This window comes from Phalangium opilio, unplaced genomic scaffold (genome assembly GCF_054372755.1).
Source record: "Phalangium opilio isolate 3A_F unplaced genomic scaffold, DU_Popi_V2 ptg000032l_1, whole genome shotgun sequence".
NCBI lineage: Eukaryota > Metazoa > Arthropoda > Arachnida > Opiliones > Phalangiidae > Phalangium > Phalangium opilio.
Window position 1 is genome coordinate 7,919,588 of NW_028324159.1, and position 18,095 is coordinate 7,937,682.

An 18,095-nucleotide genomic window follows, 5' to 3' on the forward strand; every position below is an offset into this window, starting at 1 on the left:
AAATATTACCGAAAATACTTTTGAATTCCAGGGTTGCCACGGAATTTTCAGAACCAAATTCCCTGACTTTTCCAGGTTTTCTCTGACCTTTTCTGAGATTTTCCCTGACTTTTTAAGCCGAAAGTGTAAATTTTTTACAGCACGTTTTAAGTGCTTAATTAACTTTCTACATGAAGTTTTCCGATGTATTTGTTGCACCAAAATGATTAAGAAACATTTTAACTATAAATAACAGTCTAAGAGATTTTTTAGAGAGCATTTACTTTACAAAAACAATTCTAAACATTTTAAGGATTGCTCTAGAGTTTTCTGTGTTAAGAGAGGATGAGGCGAAACTTTCATTACTCTTTCAATAAAGACTTATCACCCCGAAATTTTGCCCACTAAAATCAAATTCCCTGACTTTGCAAAGTTTTTAAAAATTCCCTGACCTTTTGGGCCCATTTTTAAATTCCCTGACTTTTCCCTGACCTTTTGGGCCCATTTTTAAATTCCCTGACTTTTCCAGGTTTTCCAGGATTTCCAGGTACTGTGGCAACCCTGAATTCGTTTACTAATACTTAGATTTTTACATTATCTCAGGCTTGATGAATTACCTTCTCGCGCATCTAGCTCAAAATTTTACCCCAATAAATGGTCAAGATCCGAAAGAAATAAGCGCAAGCTTCACGAGGCTGCCCAGGATTGTAAAACAATTCTTTCTTATTTTACCTCAAGTGATCAAGACCAGGTATTAAAGCTTCTTCGGGAAAACAACTCCTTGAGAGAAGAACTGGAACGGTTGGACCTCCATTTAGGAGACACTTTAAACAGAGACAGTTCACTACAAAAAGTCGAGAATAGTGGAATTCTACAGGGCCGGTAGGCCCTTGTAGATATGACTTGATACCGTTTTGTAACGTAAAAGTAATATTCACCCGCTTTTGCTAATTTCCTATGGAGATTAACATGAGTTTTTCGTGATTTTTCCCCACCGATAACTTAAAAACTACAGCGAAGGTACTTTTCGGAATTATCTTAAATTAACAATTAAGTATTCAGGGTGTGCTGTCGGCCAGCTTGATCAAAACAATTAAGTCTAAGTATGTTAATTTTACTTAATTACAGAAGTACGGCTTTGACCATCGTGATTGGACATAATAATTAGCTAGATCTCTTGGAAAACTCAGTGTTACTACGTATCTGTAGTGTGGTGGTTATCACGTCCGCTTCACACGCGGAAGGTCCCCGGTTCGAGCCCTGGTAGATACATGTATTGACCATCGTGATTGGACATAAGAATTAGCTAGATCTCTTGGAAAACTCAGTGTTACTACATATCTGTAGTGTGGTGGTTATCACGTCCGCTTCACACGCGGAAGGTCCCAGGTTCGAGCCCTGGTAGATACATGTATTGACCATCATGATTGGACATGAAAATTAGCTTATAATTTATATAAACTTCTTTTGGTGCAAACTTGAAAATTTGTCAAGCCAGCGACAATTAAAACTATGTCGGTCAAGGTGCTCGCACGTTAGTGAGTATCGACACGAAATCTCTTCAAAATAATTAAATTCATGATAAAATGTTTTCGGAAAATGTAATTGTTCTTGAAAAGGCGTAGATATGTAATTTTTTCAATTAATTTAGAGGGACTAGATCGATTAACAGTAAAATCAGTTGATTGAATTAAATATTGATTAAGGATTGAGTGGATAAAAATAACTAGAAAAAAATTTCAATATCTGACACTTCAGTCAATTGATAAACCTCACACATATCGTTTGTTTTTTCGGCCTTGGTCCAAACCAAGACGTTTTTATATAATTCAACCTATGTTACGAAGTCTATACGAAAATAGTGTACAAAACTCCAAAAATAAATCACCAAGGCACTCGGATTCGGTCAAAAATTTTGCAAAATTGGTTTTCATTTGGTCTGGAAAGTTGTCTCATGAATTCTTGTCGACCAATTTGGGTTTAGCCTTGCTAAGCCTAGTTTTCAATCAAGCTTTTTCCACTGAAAACGCTAGCTTTTGCTTGAAAAATCCAAGCAAAACGCTAAAGCAAAACTTAAGCCCGTTTTCATTTCCGCTTTTTCATCAGCTTGAGGCCTACATTCACCGCGCGTTTGAATGAATATTCGTTCACGCATATATCTATCTATCCAGGGTAGATATTTGCGTGAGCTTTTTCTTTTAATGCGCGATGAAAGGAAAAAACTATATGACGTCACCTCTAGCCGACCAATAGAAACTCGCCGACGGAAGACCAGGGAGTTGAGTTTTTTGTCCCCGTATGCTATACTGAATCACGTTCATAACCTATTTAGTTAATTGAAGTTGATTTACAAGTCAAAAATGCCTTCGAGAAATAAGGGAATCTTAAATCAAGTAAAAATATAAAGAGAGGCAATGAAAAAGGCTGCCGCAGATGAAAAGGAGGCACTAATTGTATTGGTTCAACAAAAACCTAATTTATGGAACAGAGGGTTAACGGAATATAAAGATCGCTATCTTGCAGAACAATGTTGGAAAGACATAGCGAAGGAATTAGGCCTGGGAAGTAACTACATTATTCATTAAGGTTTGTATGCTCCATATTTAATAAACTATTTTCATCAGAGGAACAGTGCAAAAAAAAATAGAACACTTTGTTTGACCAGTTTCGGGTACTCTATCACGTAGTTACCAAAGGCAATGACAAGTTTCGGGTACACTATCACGTAGTTACCAAAGGTAAGAGTGGCCAAGAAATCGACGATTCAGTGTTTGATTCCGTTAACTGGCCATTTTTTTAAATTTTGTTGTTTTTAAAAGATATTGTACAAAAGAGGTCGTAAGTACAGAAGTGATTTCGAAGAACCGCTCTATCCTGTTGATTATATATATATGTTTTTTTACTTAGCACCACATCAAATTTTTCTTCTGGTTCGACGGATACTAAGAGTAATAAATCGGACCCAGAAAAAGGACAAAGTTCATCAACATTTAGCTGCACATTCATGGGGAAGGAGTTTATTGTTAATGAGTTAATTTCTGACCACGAAGGAAATATATCTGACGACCAGGACGTAACCGTGAAAGAGGATATAACCTTTACAGATCTTGATAACCCACAGCCTGGACCATCGAAACCCAAACAGAACCCGTCGGAGGAATCGAAGAGCACGGACGAAAGTATGGGAAAAATAAGTTTATCTAAAAAAAACTTATCCACGAAAGAGCCGATAGGCCTATTAAAAACAAAGGCAAAGAATCCACTTCCATTCCACCGTCTTCAGTTTTGGAAGCATTGGCGCAATGTAATAAGCAAGTATTAAATTCAAAGAGATTAATTTTAATATTGGTATGCTTGTAATACCTTAATCAAATGGAAAAAAGGTTTAAATAGCAAACTTATATCATGTATGTATAATTTTAGAGAATTAAATAAACCAGATGATTCCGCAAAAGCATTTGCCGATTATGCGGCTAGTCTTTTAAGAGATGTTCCTCCAAGGAAGCGCCAACGTTGTGAAAGAGACGTTATAGATATACTTATTAAATATATTGAAGACGGTGATGAGATCAATTAATGTATTTCCTTTATAAATTGCCCAAATAAACGTTTCTTAATTTTGTTTACAAATCTGTTTTATTCACACCTTTCAAATTCCATTGCCAATCAACACTACCTTCTCCTTCAAAATATTTTGCATACTTGTCCCTAATCGTTGCCACTTCCCCCAGTAACACGAGTGTCCCACGTTCGAGTCTGTTCGAGGTAGATTCGTCGGTTTATGGTCTAGTCGGTAGTTACGACTAAAATCCGACTCTTATCCAACTTCAGTTGCCAACTCCGCTTTGCAGTCGGCCGTGAGAACAATAAAATAGAGTTGGCTGATAGTTGTATTTTAAGTCGGTTAATGTAATGAAGGATTGGGTCGGCTGCTCGACTCCTTACCAACTAACACGCGTTTCTATCAAATAAAAGATAACAATATGGGTCTAGAGGTCGACATATCCGACCGCCTACCGATCACACTGAAAATTTCAGATTTAGTTGTAATGAAGCTTCTTCCGCGTTTGAGTCGGTTCGAGGTAGATTCTTCGCTTTATGGCCTAGTCAGCACTTACGACTAAAGTCCGCCTCTTGTCCAACTTCAGATACCAGCTCCGCTTTGAAGTCGGCCGTGAGAACAAACAAATAGAGTTGGCTGATAATTACATTTTATGTCGGTTGGTGTAAGAAAGGATTAGGTCGGCTGCTCGACTCCTTACCAACTAACACGCGTTTCTATCAAATAAAAGATAACAATATGGGTCTAGAGGTCGGCATATCCGACTACCTACCGATCATGCTAAAGAATAGTTATAATGAAGCTTCTTCCGCGGTTCAGTCGGTTCGAGGTAGATTCGTCGGTTTATGGTCTAGTCGGCACTTACAACTGAAGTCCGACTCTTATCCAACTTCAGTTACTAGCTCCGTTTTGAAGTCGGACGTGAGAACAAACAAATAGAGTTGGCTGATAGTTACATTTTAAGTCGGTTGGTGTAAGGAAGGATTAGGTCGGCTGCTCAACTCCTTACCAACTAACATGGGTTTTTATCAAAATAACAACAAGGGACGAGAGGTCGGCATTGCCGACTACCTACCGATCAATACTAAATATTTCAAATTTCATTATAATGAAGCTTCCGCGTTTGAGTCGGTTCGAGGTAGATTCGTCGGTTTATGGTCTAGTTGGCACTTACAACGGAAATCCGACTCTTATTTAACTTCAGTTACTAACTCCGCTTTGCAGTCGGCCTTGAGAACAATAGAATGGAGTAGTCTGATAGTTACATTTTAAGTCGGTTAATGTAATGAAGGATTATGTTGGCTGCTCGACTCCTTACCAACTAAAATGCGTTTTTACCAAAGTGCACTAGTGTATCAACGGTTTAAGATTATCTAAAACATTAAAATAAATATAATTAATATTATCTTCGATAACTATTAACCTTATTGCGCATTACATCGTTTGAAAAATAACTATTGAACATTCTTGAGAGACTAGACTAATATTGACGTTTGAAATGAAGCATACGCCAATTGTTGTCTTACTCAAATCGGTACATATGGTTTCGAATCTTAGTAATGGATAAGAACAGCACAATTGCGTACATCCATAAAGCCTACCATAAACAAGTCATAAAGCCTACCATAAACAAGTCGTAAAGCCAACCATAAACAATCCAAAAAGCCGACCATAAACAATCCATAAAGCCGACCATAAACAAGTCGTAAAGCCGACCATAAACAAGTCGTAAAGCCTACCATAATCAAGTCGTAAAGCCGACCATAAACAAGCCATAAAGCCAACCACAAGCAAGCCATAAAGCCGCCCACAAACAAGCCATAAAGCCGACCACAAACAAGCCATAAATCCGACCACAAGCAATCCATAAATCCGACCGCAATTAGATTAATAATCCGACCATAACCAGATAACAAAGCCGACTTCTTGTTTGATAAGGTAAGAGCTGGACACGCTTACTTTTTAGAGTCGGTTAAAGTGCTGGCAAAATTTCTATGACCGGAAGTCGGGCCGACGCTTAAACGGATAGGATATTTCGACGGTCGAAATGAAAGTCTACCGACGCTTTTACGTCAGTGTTGGTTGGACCTCGAACCGACTACGTCGGTCCAACGTCGATTTTGTTACAGGGGTCCCTGCTGTAGTTTCTAGCAGATGTAGACTTTGGCATTTTAAACGCTTTTGCTGGGTCATATAGCAGCTTCTCATGCCATTTTCCTTGAACACCTGTCCAGTTGTTTTATCTACAGCATCTGCAAAGTCATTTGGACAGTAATGTTTTTGTGCAGATGTTTCATCCTCGATCATCAAAAAATTATGTAACGCTACACAGGCCCGGATAACTTTGTCTACATTAGGTGGTTCCAAGAGAAGGGGTCTTCGAAACATCCTCCAGCGTGTTGCTAAAATTCCAAACGCGTTTTCGCTGCATCTCCTGAAAATATTTGAATAAATTCAATTTTCAATAAAATTATGCTACCTTTAAAATGAACGTTACCTGGCTCTGCTTAACCGATAGTTGGAAATAATTTGTGAATTTTTCAAACGTCCATCTTGAGAGTATGGTTTCATAAAGTCGGGCAACAACTGGAAAGCATCATCACCGACCAGAACATGAGGAGATAATATGTTTGTGTTCGGCAAAAAGACTGCGTCTGGAAATCCAGCTTTGTTCTCTTCAACTGCTTGACCAAATGAGGAGGACTTAAATATCCCTCCATCAGAATGTGATCCGTAGCCGCCTGTGTCTTCAACTAAAAATCTGTATTTGCCATCTACGACTACCATCAAAACTATTGAGTTGAAAATCTGCCAAAGAAAATTTAACGAATTCTATCAATATAAAACTAATTATTTCATATTAAATACCACTGACTTTGCAGTTATAATACAGGGTTCCACTATTTGATGGTTGTTGGATCTTAACGTGTTTGCCGTCAACGATTCCGCAACAAGTAGAATAATTCTATCGAGTCCTAAAATCCGCTTCGGCTAACCTCCAAGTATTTTCAGTGGGTTGCTAGAAATTTTAGTTAAATCAGAGACATTCGGAATGGTTATTAGTTAGAAGAATAATAACCGATAAATATAAAGGCTGCAAAACATCCCGAAGTGCCTGACAGGTTTCCTTAATAATATTATGTGTTGTAGTTTTTCCAAAGCGAAAAGCATAGGCCATCGAGTCAAACCCGTCTCCAGTTACCAAATATCTACAATTAACATATTTAGATTACATAAATTGAATTATGATCATAATATTTATAATATAACAGGCACTAAAGAGGGTGTCACAATATAGTATATAAACAAACACAAACAAAAATAAGCGCATACCGTAATGTTAACGCAAGTCTTTCTCCAGGAGATGTTGGCTTTCTCCCAGGAGGGTTTTTCTTAAGACTAGGTCCTACCAACGCCAAAAGTTTGTCGAAAAGGCTAGGCGCCATCCTTGTAAAATTAGAAAACTTCTTGGGGTCGGTTTGTCACATTGTTTTCATCTTAAAGGTTAATTACTGTTATTTGCTTATAGAACAATTTAACAAGGCTTGTGAATACAACAAAACTATTTATTTACAAGTGTTCTATAATGTCCTTCAAGGTAGCGCTTTCTCCAAATAGGGTGAACCCACCATCTTTTACGTGTATATTTCCTTCTATTATTAATGTAAGTTGATAGTAATGTTGAATTAAAAGCATTTGTCTCCTCACTAACAGACGTCGTCTCCTCGACGTAACCGCCATATTTGTTTTGGTTCGGAGTTCGGACCCGAGAGCGAAGTCCACGCCTACATCTATCTCGTGACACTAGTACCGCGCGCTTCAAAATATTTCCAAGCGAGTTTGAAAACCACCAGATGTTTAGCGTTTCGCTTTTTGCTCAAGCCGCTGAGCGGCGTTGAAAATTCCGATTTTTCTTCCCTCATCAGCAAAATCAAAACACTAGCGTTTTTCCAAAAAAAAGCTTGATTGAAAACGAGGCTCGCAAATTACCGTTGACTCTTCGCATTTAACGACATTTGATACTTGATTTCGTGTGCTGGAAGTCGTGTCACCTTCTATCCACCTGATTTCCCGCTTTGCCGGTCAGTAGAGATATATCTATGAATAGAAGAGAGCAGTTCGGTTAGTTCGGTTCCGGTTTTATTGGCTATCCTTCTACTTGTTCAGGAGCTGGGCAAGTTTCAGCTGCACAGTAAAAAAAGATCATTGAAAATGGACTGTTTCAGCGTTTATTACCTTGCCACTGTGGTGGTACGCATTAGCAATCAAACTTGAATGCGTAAAATGGTATTCAATTGTAAACGTTAACAAAATGTTCACATTTGAAAGCTAATATTGATATTCAAAATTAACGCTAATTAAGCATTCAGATTTGGTCATTTTGGCTTTCAAATATGATTTAAACAAGAGCGTTTGGGCGTTCAAACGAGAGCGTGTTTGGCGTTCAAATGTAAGCGATTTTGGCGTTCACATGTAAGCACTTTTGGCGTTCAAACGAGAACAAATTGCCGTTCATACGTAACTGTTTCGCGTTATAATATGATTGATTAACATTCAAACGATAAGGATTTCGCTGTGATCAATTCACGGCATTTACACATATTATTTGCCCGTATTAATACCCTAATTCAAGCCTCTATTCACCAAATTTACCTCATTTTAGTACCCTATATACAGCATTTAAAGTTGATTTGACTATGGTAATTAACCGCTTTCCTCCCACACGACCAAAGTCCAATTCAGCCGACAAACGCCGCAAATTGTCGGATTCATCAAATGGGACAAACATCTTGGCTTAATTGCTCCCGGTGAAATTAAAATTAGTAATTCCCGGGAACGGAAACATTCAATCTCGTGCAAAAAGTCTAATTAACCTCTAACGATTGAGTGGCTAGGTAAAATGAGCACTAAATCCAAGTATTTAGTAAAATATTAAGCAATATTAATAGTTTACAAGAACGACATATTTTCAAATGTACCTTTATAAAAAATTTGGTTAACGCTTATTTTTATTTTTAAGTCATATGCATTAGGAAACACTGCATTGAAGTTTAAACATAGAACGAGTACCAAAAACTAGTTTCCTAATGTAATATTGGGCCTACAAAAAAGACACCCGCAAATATCTTATTTTTAAACGCTGCCGATGTTAAAAAATTACTTATTATTGAAAAATTATTTATTTATAGCATTTAAAGGACATGAATATATGCACTCGTCTAGTATTAAGAGGTTCAATGCATAAAATTTAGAATCATAGGTCTTGAAGACATATAACCCAAACTAAGCCCTTCCGAACCGTAACCTAACCTTACCTATAAAACAACCAATATTTTGAAAAAAGCAAGTGTTTATTGCAAATAAACTTAGCTAGAAGTTTTCATGATTATTAGTTGTAATTTGCGTCTGTGTGTGCTTTTGTTCCTGGAAAATCATCAGTCCGAGCCTGATTTCGGAAACAGAAAATCGACCGAATAATGGCAAAGAAAAATTGACAAATTATAATGTTCTTGAACATCAAAATATAATAAAAATAAATTGTTGAATTTTAATAAAAAACGTGGATTTATACCATTGTAAATGAAACACCCAAAAAACTCGGCAAGAAACTCTGCGTGAACGCCCAGAAAGCTCTCAATTTATTAAAAAAAAGATCCCGTGTGAACACTCATAACGCTCTCGTTAAAAAGCCAAAAAGGCTCTCATTTGAACACCAAAAACAGTCACGTTTGAACGCCCATAATTCTCTTGTTTTAAAGCAAAAACACTCTTGTTTGAACGCCTAAAATGCTCTAGTTTGAATACTAATACATTCGTATCAGAAACCCAAAACAACCATGTCTGATCGTTTCATTAGTGCAAGGCAGTTATTCAATACTGAATGGGATAAAGACTAATTTTTGAATGTTACTATATAAGCTGTTCAAAAATGAATGGAAGCACTAAATTTTGATCTATATGACGTAGGATGTTCAAAAAAGAATGTTCGTGGTTAGGTTTGAACGCGTTCAAAATTGAATGTTTCTGGTTAAATCTGAATTCGTCAATAGAGGCTTGTTCAAAAATTGAACGGTCACCATCATTTTTGAATGCCAAAAGCACGCTATTTTTATCAGCGTAGGGACTACCTAATACTCAAAGAAAAACGTTCAAGCCAAAAATTTTTAGAGCTGGACTTCATTAAGCACATGCCTGGGAACTCTAGCGAAATACGGAAAAAAGTCAAAGAAGAAGCTATTCGTCCAAATATCACTACCAGCAAGATTGTAAGACCATGATAGTTTAGAAACGCTAGTAAGACGTGCTCTTGCTGTAACCCCTCCTGCTTTAAAAATTACTTTGCCAACTGCTATCAGGCTTGAAATTGATACTAGACAACAATCAAATTGTTCTTTATGGAATAGTGAAAGGCGTTATAGGATCACCGCTTCTCGAGCAGGCCCTATATGCAAACGACGGAAAGCAGTTAATGAATATTTCCTTTAAACTATTTTTAAAGGAACTGATTTGTCAAAAACTAAATATGTACAGGAAGGATTGATCCAATGAAAAACTTCCTGTGGAAAAATATAAAGCTATTCGTTGTGAAATAATCACCTTTGTCACTGGACTTTGCGTAAATCCCTCTTTGCCGATGTTGGGTGCTTCTCCTGATCGTTTAGTTTTTGAGAAAGAGGTTGGTAACGGCCTCAAAGATATAAAAACCTTAGCCAAGTTTAGAGAGAAAGGTCTAAATTTAATGGACGCTATATAAACCAAAGAAACAACCACAATCACTATTATCAAGTTCAAACGCAAATGGGTATAACAGGTTTGAAATGGTGTGATTTCTTAGTAGATTGTGGAGATAATATGCCAGCCATTCTGTGAACGCATAATGTTTGACGCGCAATTTTTTAAAAAAACAAATAGTTCCTAAGCTTCTGACTTTCTACGTAGAGTATGGAGTGCAATACTTGGAAAAACCAGCAAAACCCTAAAAATTGTGATCTCACTTTAGACTGTGGAATTGAGTTATTTAAACTGTGCAATTTATCTCATTTGATCTCATATTTAAATAAAAGTCAGTCAAGAAATGCTTTTTATATAAAATGTATTTTTATTTTACTGGTGGAGCTCTGATGCCTCAGACATTTGTTTGGGTGGTTTTCTATCAAGCAGGGGCTCATTACAAAAATTCACTAAATAAGTACAAATTTTCCATCCTTTTTTAACTGGGTTGTCATTGAAATTGGAAATATTGTACTCAAAATGTTATATTCTTTAACACTCCTTATAACTCATTCTACGTGTATGCGCACACTCGCAATATCTCTTGTTTAAATCTCTTCCTATTTAGTTTGTTGGGCTTTGCCGTTCAAGAATTGTGCTCCATTTAAAGACACTCCTTGTTTATGTAGCAAATCTTTTATCAAAAACCCTTTGTCTGGAATTACAGAATCTCCGCGCTCTAAAAGAGTAAGTATTCCGCTTTGTTGAGTTAATTCCACGTCAGACATTCGGCCAGGAACCAAATCTGACACAAAACTAATAAATCCATTCCAATAAGGGCTTAGGCTGTATTGTGAGTCTTGTATGATGACCACTTATCACTCTGGTTTCTGTATTCACTTGGTTTTTGGATAAATAACTCGGTCGCGTCAATAATCACACGTGTTTTTGGGAATTTTTCCATGAACTCAATAGGCATAAATTTATCTATAGTGCTTCGTGAAGGCAAAATTCTGTAGTCAGTCAAGCGCTTTTCCAGTAAACAAAGTAGATCAAATACTTGACACAGTTTCTGTGAAACCGATACCCAAGATCGACTCTTAAACGGCAAAGTGTTAAAAACAACTGATTCTGGAACGATAAGCTCATAGGGCACTCACGAAGACGCTTAATGGAAAGTCTCTCATTCTTTCGCTTGTATCCCGTTGTACCATAATGCATTGCTAAATCATTCGAATCCGGCTAAACGATGCTAAATAAGTCTTCAAAAACTTCAAAGGAGTCGCAGCCAGTATAGAACTTTAACATCGATGGTGAAGATGAAACCTTTTTTAATGAAACACACTGCTTTTTTTACTTCTTTTCGCAAACTAGTTACTTCGATGTTGTAATCCTTGCTTTTAGTTGTTAGAGCTGATATAGTTTCTTCCAAAGACAAATTTTTTTTAAGTTAGTAATTTGGATTTCCCTATATTCAAATTTTGACACATCAGCTTTTAAGTTTGAAACATATTCAGTTAATTTTGTATTTTCTTGTTTCAAACTCGCGACTAGGGAATTTAGGTTAAACATTTCTGAAATCTGTTCCTCGACCTTGCATTGCAATTTAAAAATTTTCTGACGTAGTTTACTAATAGCCGTAGCTAGAGAAATGGAATCCTCATGGAGGAAATTATCGAGGTCTATTATTTAACATCTTTCTATTTCAAAATAAAGGAAAATGGGAAAATAAATTCCATTTGAGTGAGGGTTTCGTTTGGCACATGATGAGGAACAATAAGGTTCTTCACACGGCGAATTTTGGCTACAATCAGCTTGAATCACTAGCCTGGTTTGATTTTTTTCCCCAATTTCAATTTCATATGACACAGATGGTAAAACTGCGTCATGAAGTTGATGGAAATACTTTCGTATTTTATCATCGTATAGCTTCCTGCTTGACTTATTGAAATGAAAGCCACAAATAACTTGATGTTTTAAGCCAAACTTCTTTCTCACAGAGGTACCCCATGGCCATTTATCAGACAAGTTGTTAGAATCCACAAATAACTTGATGTTTTAAGCCAAACTTCTTTCTCACAGAGGTACCCCATGGCCATTTATCAGACAAGTTGTTAGAATCTGAGACATGAAGCTCAATAACGTCTGCCCATTTACTTCATAGTAACGGGTCTTTCGGAAATAGACTAGACGTCACATTACGATTCCTAAGAGCTGTGGTGTTTCAACCTGGTATACAACAGCGTCGCCCGCCCATATTGTCAAATCTTCTTCAACCAAACACTATGTTTATAGTACTATTTTTAATGCTAAGTGACTAAGTCCAAGTTTTCGGCATCTAGCCTAGTCTTAGCTAAAACCTGGCTCAATATAGGGGGGCGCTCACAAAAGGTGCAATATGAGTCACCACTAATCTATTATGAGGTTAAAGATAGGCTTAAGATAAACGACTTCAGATTAGAGAGCATCGGAAGCCGGATGTAAGCTTAGCTATGCGTGTTTATGAAGCCTCAGTAGCGTATCCGCTACAAAGTCAACAAATATCATTCTATTATTTATTAAATAGTTTTTTTCTAAATTTCTAAGTGTTTGGTTTTTTTTGCTTCTCTATTGAGCTTGGCACAATCTGGGCAAAAACCATCTACCTTTTGGTATTCTTTAAATTTTTAAGCATTCTGTGTGATACCAATTGATTTTATAGTTTTCACCTTCACAAAATATCATTTTGTCAATTTCATCTCCATGACAAAAACACCACTTTTCATTGAGTGAGTTCTTTGTCTGACAGTGAGCTTTAACAGGTGATAAAATATTGTACACCGATCTTTTTGAACTGCTGCTTTTTCTTGGTGTTGAGCACATTTTAGCTGATTTTGTGGATGATGAACAGATGGTTTGGTGAAGGTCAGGTTTGATGGCATGCAAAGTTTGGTTGCATTTCGGTAAATCATTCAAATTTTTGGTTGAGCTTCGAAACGCTTCCTGAAGTTGCTAATGTTATTAAAGGTTTTCAAACTGAAGGTACTACAGTAGGCATATTCATGCTTGGTTTTTGTTCTGCTGTCGAAGCTAAGTTGGGTGCAGGGTGTGTAGATACAGTAGTCTGAGTTAAGTTTGTTGTTGATACAGAATTCTTCATTGCGTTGTGTTTTGGTACTTTTTTGTGGGTGTGACAGGCCTGGGCTACTTTAAAACAACTGTGTTACATTTTGCAGCAGTTATATTGGGTGAGCTGTATTTAATTGCCGTTTTCTTAGCTATGATTGGTTTGGGCAGCCTTGAAACTGGTTAAAATACCTTTTCCAGGTTAAAATACCTTTTCCAGGTTAAAATACCTTTTCCAGGTTAAAATACCTTTTCCACGTTAAAATACCTTTTCCACGTTAAAATACCTTTTCCTCGTTAAAATACCTTTTCCACGTTAAAATACCTTTTCCTCGTTAAAATACCTTTTCCACGTTAAAATACATTTTCCACGTTAAAATACATTTTCCACGTTAAAATACCTTTTCCACGTTAAAATACCTTTTCCACGTTAAAATACCTTTTCCACGTTAAAATACCATTTCCACGTTAAAATACCTTTTCCACGTTAAAATATCTCTTCACGTTAAAAAACCTTTTCCACGTTAAAATACCATTTCCACGTTAAAATACCTTTTCCACGTTAAAATACCTTTTCCACGTTAAAATACCATTTCCACGTTAAAATACCTTTTCCACGTTAAAATATCTCTTCACGTTAAAAAACCTTTCCACGTTAAAATACCTTTCCACGTTAAGATACCGTTTAAATTTTAAAATAACTTTTCCACGTTAAAATACCTTTTCCACGTTAAAATACCTTTTCCACGTTAAAATACCTTTTCCACGTTAAATTATATTTTCACGTTATAATACCTTTCCACGTTAAGATACCGTTTAAACTTTAAAATACCTTTTCCACGTAAAAATACCTTTTCCATGCTAAAATACCTTTTCCACGTAAAAATACCTTTTCCATGCTAAAATATCTTTTCCATGTTAAAATACCTTTTCCGGTAAAAATATATTTTCCACTTAAAAATATCTTTTCCTGGTTAAAATATATTTTCCACTTTAAAATATCTTTTACTGGTTAAAATATCTTTCCACGTTAAATACCTTTTCCACGTTAAAATACATTTTCAACGTAAAAATACCTTTTCCGGGTAAAAATACCTTTTCCATGCTAAAATACCTTTTCCACGTTAAAATACCTTTTCCACGTTAAAAAACCTTTTCCACGTTAAAATACCTTTTCCACGTTAAAATGCCTTTTCCACGTTAAAATACCTTTTCCACGTTAAAATACCTTTTCCACGTTAAAATACCTTTTCCACGTTAAAATACCTTTTCCACGTTAAAATACTTTTTCCACGTTAAAAAACCTTTTCCATGGTAAAATAACTTTTCCACGTTAAAATACCTTTTCCACGTTAAAATATCTCTTCACGTTAAAAAACCTTTTCCACGTTAAAATACCATTTCCACGTTAAAATACCTTTTCCACGTTAAAATACCTTTTCCACGTTAAAATACCATTTCCACGTTAAAATACCTTTTCCACGTTAAAATATCTCTTCACGTTAAAAAACCTTTCCACGTTAAAATACCTTTCCACGTTAAGATACCGTTTAAACTTTAAAATAACTTTTCCACGTTAAAATACCTTTTCCACGTTAAAATACCTTTTCCACGTTAAAATACCTTTTCCACGTTAAATTGTATTTTCACGTTATAATACCTTTCCACGTTAAGATACCGTTTAAACTTTAAAATACCTTTTCCACGTAAAAATACCTTTTCCATGCTAAAATACCTTTTCCACGTAAAAATACCTTTTCCATGCTAAAATATCTTTTCCATGTTAAAATACCTTTTCCGGTAAAAATATATTTTCCACTTAAAAATATCTTTTCCTGGTTAAAATATATTTTCCACTTTAAAATATCTTTTACTGGTTAAAATATCTTTCCACGTTAAATACCTTTTCCACGTTAAAATACATTTTCAACGTAAAAATACCTTTTCCGGGTAAAAATACCTTTTCCATGCTAAAATACCTTTTCCACGTTAAAATACCTTTTCCACGTTAAAATACCTTTTCCACGTTAAAATGCCTTTTCCACGTTAAAATACCTTTTCCACGTTAAAATACCTTTTCCACGTTAAAATACCTTTTCCACGTTAAAATACCTTTTCCACGTTAAAATACTTTTTCCACGTTAAAAAACCTTTTCCATGTTAAAATAACTTTTCCACGTTAAAATACCTTTTCCGGGTTAAAATACCTTTTCCACGTTAAAATACCTTTTCCACGTTAAAATACCTTTTCCACGTTAAAATACCTTTTCCACGTTAAAATACCTTTTTCCACTTTAAAATACCTTTTCCAGGTTAAAATACCTTTTCCACGTTAAAATACCTTTTCCAGGTTAAAATACCTTTTCCAGGTTAAAAAACCTTTTCCACGTTAAAAAACCTTTTCCACGTTAAAATACCTTTTCCGGGTTAAAATACCTTTTCCGGGTTAAAATACCTTTTCCACGTTAAAATACCTTTTCCACGTTAAAATACCTTTTTCACGTTAAAATACCTTTTCCACGTTAAAAAACATAGAATACATTTTCGACGTTAAAATATATTTCCACGTTAAAATACCTGTTAACTTTTCGAAATTAAAACTAATTAGACAAATAACCCTTCTGCATGTTTTTAAACAATAACGAAAAGAAAGTCTTTTTGCTTTTCTCATATCTGGTGGATTTTAAAAAGGAAACGAAAGTGTAAAAGCCAACGGCACGCAATGTTCCTAAGTGGTCTTCCTCCCAAGTATTGACTGCGCTCGACGCTGCTTAACTTCGGTGATCGGACGATAACCGGTGTTTTCAGCTTGATATGGCCGTTGCCGAGGACACTATTAAGTAATTCAAATTTAAAACTAATTATATTCATATCCCTTCTGGTGTGTTTCTAAAACAAAAAATAAAGAAATCGAGTTCATTTTGCTTTTCTCATATCTGGTGGATTTTAAAAAAGCAACGAAAGTGTAAAATCATACGGCACGCAGTGTTCCAAAGTGGGCTCCCTCCCAAGTACTGACTGCGCTCGACGCTGCTTAACTTCGGTGATCGGACGATAACTGGTGTTTTCAGCTTGATATGGCCGTTGCGGAGAACACTATTAAGTAATTCAAATTTAAAACTAATTATATTCATATCCCTTCTGGTGTGTTTCAAAAACAAAAAGTAAAGAAATCGAGTTCATTTTGCTTTTCTCATATCTGGTGGATTTTAAAAAAGCAACGAAAGTGTAAAATCAAACGGCACGCAGTGTTCCAAAGTGGGCTCCCTCCCAAGTACTGACTGCGCTCGACGCTGCTTAACTTCGGTGATCGGACGATAACCGGTGTTTTCAGCTTGATATGGCCGTTGCGGAGAACACTATTAAGTAATTCAAATTTAAAACTAATTATATTCATATCCCTTCTGGTGTGTTTCTAAAACAAAAAATAAAGAAATCAAGTTCATTTTGCTTTTCTCATATCTGGTGGATTTTAAAAAAGCAACGAAAGTGTAAAATCAAACGGCACGCAGTGTTCCAAAGTGGGCTCCCTCCCAAGTACTGACTGCGCTCGACGCTGCTTAACTTCGGTGATCGGACGATAACCGGTGTTTTCAGCTTGATATGGCCGTTGCCGAGGACACTATTAAGTAATTCAAATTTAAAACTAATTATATTCATATCCCTTCTGGTGTGTTTCTAAAACAAAAAATAAAGAAATCGAGTTCATTTTGCTTTTCTCATATCTGGTGGATTTTAAAAAAGCAACGAAAGTGTAAAATCATACGGCACGCAGTGTTCCAAAGTGGGCTCCCTCCCAAGTACTGACTGCGCTCGACGCTGCTTAACTTCGGTGATCGGACGATAACTGGTGTTTTCAGCTTGATATGGCCGTTGCGGAGAACACTATTAAGTTATTCAAATTTAAAACTAATTATATTCATATCCCTTCTGGTGTGTTTCAAAAACAAAAAGTAAAGAAATCGAGTTCATTTTGCTTTTCTCATATCTGGTGGATTTTAAAAAAGCAACGAAAGTGTAAAATCAAACGGCACGCAGTGTTCCAAAGTGGGCTCCCTCCCAAGTACTGACTGCGCTCGACGCTGCTTAACTTCGGTGATCGGACGATAACCGGTGTTTTCAGCTTGATATGGCCGTTGCGGAGAACACTATTAAGTAATTCAAATTTAAAACTAATTATATTCATATCCCTTCTGGTGTGTTTCTAAAACAAAAAATAAAGAAATCAAGTTCATTTTGCTTTTCTCATATCTGGTGGATTTTAAAAAAGCAACGAAAGTGTAAAATCAAACGGCACGCAGTGTTCCAAAGTGGGCTCCCTCCCAAGTACTGACTGCGCTCGACGCTGCTTAACTTCGGTGATCGGACGATAACCGGTGTTTTCAGCTTGATATGGCCGTTGCGGTGAACACTATTAAGTAATTCAAATTTAAAACTAATTATATTCATATCCCTTCTGGTGTGTTTCAAAAACAAAAAGTAAAGAAATCGAGTTCATTTTGCTTTTCTCATATCTGGTGGATTTTAAAAAAGCAACGATAGTGTAAAATCAAACGGCACGCAGTGTTCCAAAGTGGACTCACTCCCAAGTACTGACTGCGCTCGACGCTGCTTAACTTCGGTGATCGGACGATATCCGGTGTTTTCAGCTTGATATGGCCGTTGCGGAGAACACTATTAAGTAATTCAAATTTAAAACTAATTATATTCATATCCCTTCTGGTGTGTTTCAAAAACA

At 36.2% G+C, this 18,095-nt stretch overlaps 2 non-coding genes and 7 pseudogenes across 2 annotated transcripts; 2 read left to right on the forward strand and 7 right to left on the reverse strand.

Moving 5' to 3' along the window:
- The first annotated feature begins 1,178 nt into the window (after nt 1-1,178).
- Nucleotides 1,179-1,251, forward strand: TRNAV-CAC (transfer RNA valine (anticodon CAC)). Its single transcript has one exon. It is a non-coding gene; the product is annotated as a tRNA-Val (tRNA).
- A 65-nt stretch (nt 1,252-1,316) lies between these two features.
- TRNAV-CAC (transfer RNA valine (anticodon CAC)) lies at nt 1,317-1,389 on the forward strand. The gene has a single exon. It is a non-coding gene; the product is annotated as a tRNA-Val (tRNA).
- Nucleotides 1,390-16,064: 14,675 nt separating this feature from the next.
- On the reverse strand, nt 16,065-16,183 carry LOC149685825 (5S ribosomal RNA; annotated as a pseudogene).
- A 144-nt stretch (nt 16,184-16,327) lies between these two features.
- On the reverse strand, nt 16,328-16,445 carry LOC149685826 (5S ribosomal RNA; annotated as a pseudogene).
- A 145-nt stretch (nt 16,446-16,590) lies between these two features.
- LOC149685827 (5S ribosomal RNA) lies at nt 16,591-16,709 on the reverse strand (annotated as a pseudogene).
- A 144-nt stretch (nt 16,710-16,853) lies between these two features.
- LOC149685828 (5S ribosomal RNA) lies at nt 16,854-16,972 on the reverse strand (annotated as a pseudogene).
- A 144-nt stretch (nt 16,973-17,116) lies between these two features.
- LOC149685829 (5S ribosomal RNA) lies at nt 17,117-17,234 on the reverse strand (annotated as a pseudogene).
- Nucleotides 17,235-17,379: 145 nt separating this feature from the next.
- Nucleotides 17,380-17,498, reverse strand: LOC149685830 (5S ribosomal RNA; annotated as a pseudogene).
- A 144-nt stretch (nt 17,499-17,642) lies between these two features.
- LOC149685831 (5S ribosomal RNA) lies at nt 17,643-17,761 on the reverse strand (annotated as a pseudogene).
- Nucleotides 17,762-18,095: the final 334 nt, after the last annotated feature.